This window comes from Rhea americana, unplaced genomic scaffold (assembly GCF_003343005.1).
Source record: "Rhea americana isolate MKP2758 unplaced genomic scaffold, rheAme1 scaffold_63, whole genome shotgun sequence".
Taxonomy (NCBI): domain Eukaryota; kingdom Metazoa; phylum Chordata; class Aves; order Rheiformes; family Rheidae; genus Rhea; species Rhea americana.
The window spans coordinates 2,599,598-2,605,372 of record NW_028186790.1 but is presented as its reverse complement, the minus strand read 5'-3'; the positions used below and the strand labels follow the sequence as shown (position 1 = coordinate 2,605,372).

The 5,775-nt window shown below is 38.6% G+C and overlaps 1 protein-coding gene across 1 annotated transcript in view; it reads right to left on the bottom strand.

Moving 5' to 3' along the window:
• Nucleotides 1–89, bottom strand: part of LOC146586990 (WD repeat and coiled-coil-containing protein-like) — a 9,927-nt gene extending 9,838 nt beyond the window's left edge. The window contains exon 1 of the mRNA XM_085320350.1: nt 25–89. The gene's annotated coding sequence lies outside the window, so the exon portion shown is untranslated. The remainder of the gene's footprint in view (nt 1–24) is intronic.
• Nucleotides 90–5,775: the final 5,686 nt, after the last annotated feature.

Below are 5,775 nucleotides of genomic sequence, written 5' to 3'. Positions count from 1 at the left end.
GCCCGAGCCCCGCCCCCCGCTCACCCGCCCGGCCGCGGCGGGGCGCGCAACGGGCGCCGCCTCCCGCCGCTCTACCCCGCCCCGCGGGTCGACGCTCCCTAGCGGCGCTCTAGCTGCGCGGGCGCGAGCGCCGTGACGTAGCCGCGGGCACGTACGAGGGGAGAGGGGCGGGCGCGCGGAACTACAGCTCCCAGGGTGCAACGGGCGGGGCGGCCCGCGGGTGCTGTGCGCGCGTGCGCGGCCCCGCCCACTCCGGCGGGCGCCTAACGGCAGCCGGCGGCAGTTGTCGCTGAGGCGGCCGTGGGCGGGGCGGCGCTTGCGGCCTCGGCTCGTTTTCTGGCTGSGAGGACACGTTTAAACCGGGAGGAGAACCATGTAAATGTGATATGGAATGACTCCAAGACAGCTTCTTTGGTCTAGAAATACTGCGCTGGCCATAGCTTCCTTATAAAGCCCCTAAGGCCTTTCTTAAGATAGTTAAACGCACGCTGTTGCAGGATGTGTGCTGTGGTGCTTCAGCGCTGCGTGGCTTTTCAAAGCAGTGTGATCGCTGTGCCGTTCCTGGAATTCATGCTTTTGAGGGAATGTTGAAACGCTGAAAATACGTGTTAAAGAGCTACCAAATTGCTTCAAGATGTGGAAACCCCTTGACGTGGGTGTAATGTCAAATACATAAGCAGCTCAAACTGTTCATAYCACCAAAAAGAACTAGGTGGTGAGTTGCTTATAGTGCCTAAGTGCCTTTACAAAGGAAAAAAACAGTGGAAGAGTTTATAAACTTAGTGGAGAAAGGCTTAAAAAGAGCCAGTGGATGAATTCAAGTAAGGCACAGCTGTGATTTTGATTAACTGCTGCAACAAATTACCAACAGAAAAAGCAGATTCTCCACATAAATCTTCAAGTCAAAACTTGGTGMTTTTCAGGGATATATTTTTCAACAAAATGCAGATTACTACAGATTGCAGTAGTGCAAGTTTCTGCACTCAATACATGGATTTTAGATGAAATTGAGCTGTCTGTGATGTACAGAAGGTGAGGATGCCTACGTATCTTTGACAGACAGATGTCTTTGACAGATTACAAGGTAAAATTTCACATGTTGTCTCTATCCAAAAAAGCTCAAAGTAATTTGACTGTTTACCTGACATGCCAACTGCAAGTATTTCAAAAACAGAGTGTTCAAGAAGACTGCAAGGAATAAGAACTCTCCTTTTGTATGATTATAGCAGAAAAGATTTGTGGAAGAGAAAATCYTGCCATTCAGATGGAAAATAGGTAGGTAGTTTCCAGCTTCCTTTGGAAGCTAGTTCAGAAAAGAAGTGGCCATGGGATATAGACAGGGTTGGGCAGAAGTGGAGCAGAGGAATTACGCCAACTGCCMTGTTTTTTCCTCCTTGCCAGCTTCATCCCCTTGACTGTGTGAGTTGCAGTAAATCARAAAGGCAGGTTTGAGATGATTAACTAGTTTCAAAGGTGAGACAGAAAAGACAATGCCATGAATGASAGCTCTTCTCTGTAGCTTCACAAATACACACTCTCGGGTGTATGAGAATTTATCAAAAACTGAACAAATATTATTTTGTTTTCTCCTTTCCTTTTTGGTTTTCCTTTGTCCTTGACAGTAGCGCACAAAATGCTTGGCACCATAGAGAGGACAATCCAGAGTTGAAAAGCATGTCAGGAGAATGCTTCAGTTCCTATAAAAATCGAAACTTAACTTCATATGTTAATATACTTTCAGGTTTAGGGCCTTAGTGTCATCTGCCTCTTGCAGAGGCAAATGAGCACATTTACSAGTTCAGCTCCCCTCTCTCCACAGGACTGCATGTGTTCAAATACTCAATCCTCCGATACCACCTACTGGCATTTATGGTGCTGGGGATGCTTRGTCCTGTGTGTTGCAGAGGATAGGGCTGAACCAGGCCCTGCTTTCAAGCTTATTCTCCCTAAGGATAATAAATAAATCAGGGTGACCACCAGGTGATTTTGTCAGGTTGATGATGGTGCAGTTTGAAAGTGCTGTCAAGCCATACATARATCAGAAAACTTCTTTGGACTTGTTTCAGCAGAGAGCGTAGCTATTTACTATTTTAAGCAGTGCAAGGCATGTAGCATAGCTGCTGTGCAGTTGTGCTTTTTGTTTAAGGTGATATCTAGCCACTAGAGGGCTTTATCGGACAGTATTAGTTTGAAGAGGAGGAAATTAATTCCTAAGTATAATTATATTCCTGTAACCTCACAAAGAATCTTATTTAAATAGCAATAACAATTTCACAGGTTTTTTTATCCCAAGTAGAATTGCCTTATAAACTTAAWTTGACAATCAATACTTACATACAGAAATAAACATTTTTAAATGGTTAAGAGACCAAATTTTAATGCCTCAGAAAATATTTTCACATTAAATGTTTGCTTTCCTTCTTATGCCTATAAATGATATGAGTAAATCTTAAAAGACCTTTGCTTTTATGATATAATTTATCTTATAAATATATGCTTAAATATTAGTTGTGTTCTGCAAAAGAACCAAAGATATCACCAAAGGTTGCTGCTATTTGTAAGTCCATAAAATATGATCAGCTCTATAATTATTTTGATTGACATGGAATTGTCTTAGCCTAGCAGAGGTCTGGGATGGTGTGCAGATAGCTATTATTAGATGTGTACGCTTATTTCCATACCCAACATTGTGTATGTTATTTGCATAAGCACTGACTGGTTATTTCACATAGAACAGCATGAAAATTGCTGTAGCCTCTTGGCCAACAGCCACTAGCCAYGGCCACTCACGCAGCGGTAATGTGCATAGCTGCAGTGGTTACTTCTCAGTAGCTCTAATGTAAGTAAACATATCTCAGTTTCCTTTCTCCCTTCGCCCCAGCTTTTCAAGTTGTTTACCACTGATATATATGATACCCCTGTTTCTTCAGGGATTTAAGTGATGTGAAAACCCTTAGGAGAGCCATGTAAAGCAGAAAGTAGGGCAGTGAATATATGCAGAAAGAAGTGTTAGAGAGCTCAAATTGTTGAAATGATTTCCTRTGGTCATTCTCATTCGAAGCACACATTTTGTCTTTTAAAAACAAAGTGCTTGCATTAAAGTAGAGACTTAAACATTGAACAGTTATACAGAGCTGCAGTCTATACAATGAGAACAGATTTGCGGTCTCATAATTTAATTTGCCTGTATCATTTCAGCTTCTACTTTCCAATTCATTTGAAACACAACATTAATAAAAATACAAGGCAGYCTGAGAAAGTAGAATTATGAGTACCTGGTTACAGGGGAAGAGAGGCAGAGAGATAGATGTGAGGGGGGATGTGCAGTAGTGTTATCATTTATGTGCGCTGTAGATTTTTGTCATGGCTTTTATCAAATATTTACACATTCAAAGAATGTAACAGTGTAAGGGAAAAAGAATAATTTGAAGATACTTCCTGTTATCTTCATGAACATCATATTTTTTAAAAAATACTTAGTCTCGGTTATTACTGAATGAGTAAGATCTTATCAAAGTATTTCTTAATGGAAAAGGTTAATAAAGCACTGTTACTTAATTTGGAATCCTATGAGAGGAGGTATGGAAAGAAAACCGAAGATCAGTAGTTAAAATGTATAGATCTTTTAACTGATTTTTTTGTTATTAGAGTGAAAATATTTTGAGTATCTCTAGTAATAGAGATGTATGAAATGAGCAATTTTCCAGAAAATTGTCTGGACATGAGTCAATGTCATGCTGTTGCAAGAAAGCAAACGAGATTCTAGGATATGTAAACAGGGTCAAGTAACATGTTTCAAACAACTGATTTTTATCCACTCTGGGAAAAGGCATAGGCAACATAGAAATGTTTCTTACAGAAACATTTTATCAGCCTTTGYAGTCTTCAGCTATGTGACTGCCTACTTTTTTTTTAATCTAAAAACCTATACCAGTGCTTTTCTGTGTATAAGACAGGCCTTGGTAAAACTTCAACTRAATTCCGCTAGCTTTGCTTCAGTTTAAGAAAGATAATGAATAATTCTAGCTTATGGCAGAGTAACAAGAGGGCCAGGATAGGATATATGTCTGTGAGAGAAACTGAAGGAGTGGGATCATTTAATGACAAAACGACTGAAGAGAGACATAAAAGTTTTTGAATATTTAAGAGATAGAGGCAAAAGAAAATGGACATAAACTGTGAATAGTTGAAAAGACCGTGTTTAAATTATAGCAATTGCAGTATGACCATTAAGAAAAATCTAATAATAAGGCTAGCTACATGGTAGAAAGGTTTGTGTGTGGAGTTTGCGAACTCTCCATCACTGAAGTTTCAGACAATATTTAGGTTAGCATCARTCAAGGATGGTTTTGTTAAAGATGATTCTGTTTTGAGGCAGAAGAATGAACTAGGTAACCTTCCTGCGCAATGTCGTAAGGCTTTATGGTAGATTAATGTATTTGTACCACTGTGAAAGTGTTGGGAGGTAAAATTTAGTCTCTTGGTTAGTCTCATTTTATTGTATACCATAAATAACATAGAAAAAAAATGAAATAACAGCATGTGTATTAAAAACAAGGTAACCTTATGAGAATCTTTTCAAACTTAAAATTAATTTGGGTAAAACAACTATTATGTTAATAAAGATTTTTAGTATGACAGTGCCCCTTTGGAATAATYTTTCCAAAAATATTTTGATGCATACTATTTCAGAACAAATAATATTTTCTTTTAAATTGCTTATCTTTGTATCCATAGTTAGTGCAGAATAGGCTAATATACAAATCACATCCTCATGGATATTTAACATGCATAAAAGGTTTTCATGCAGAAAAGGTTGTTCAAATCTTAATCTTTCTAGTAGGCAACTGTCATTCCCTTTTATTTGTGTCACAATATATAGATAGATCATTCCTCCTTCTTCTATATATATCTTACTGTGAGAAACCTTTCTTTCAGCAATAAACAAAGTCAGTCCTAGGTAATTCTATTTTCTACTGTTGCATTTTCCATTTGTCTTGTATGTAACTACTCTGCAAAAGCCCTTCTTGCATCTTTTAGTTCTTACAGTAGTCCTGCTTTTCAGRCACACTGTTATCGTGCACAATTTTCTTTTACACTATTTACAGATGGAAGTGTTTTGCAATAACAAGTATTGATGAAGATCAGTGTAGCTACATTTTGTGGTGATAACAATGTCCTTGCTATCTAAATAAAATGTTAATGATGAAAGGTCGACCTGGTAGTGAAGATCGCAGCTGTATAGACGTTACATAAGCATTAGAATATTTAGAAACTGAGTATGAAACTGTGACTTCTCTGAAGTCTATGGAAGTTTAGCAGTAATTTCAATGGAGCCAGTATTGTCTTGTAACCACTTTTGCATGAACTGAGGTTCTGAGGTGAGGATAACAAGGGAAAAAATTAGCCCCATATTTACAAACTAAATTGTGGCTAGTTTCCTATCTATGTTAGGTACAGTGTAAAGAAATGCAGTGAGCATTATTGTAATAAATACTTAAGTGTTAAAGCTAAAAAGGGCATTATTGATAACTGCAGAAACACATAATTCACTGATACTTCAAGGTATGAGATACGATAGCAATGGGGGACTTAGTAATTCATTTGTAAAATGTAAGAATGATGATGCCTTCTCTACTSTGTTGGTACAACTGTTGTGCAGCTGAGCTGTTAATTGAATCAGGAAATTGATCTAATTTAAAAGTGTTCTGATAAGTCTTTTTTTTTTTTTTTAGCCATTTAAATGCTCTGACCCATGCACAGCCCAGTCACTGC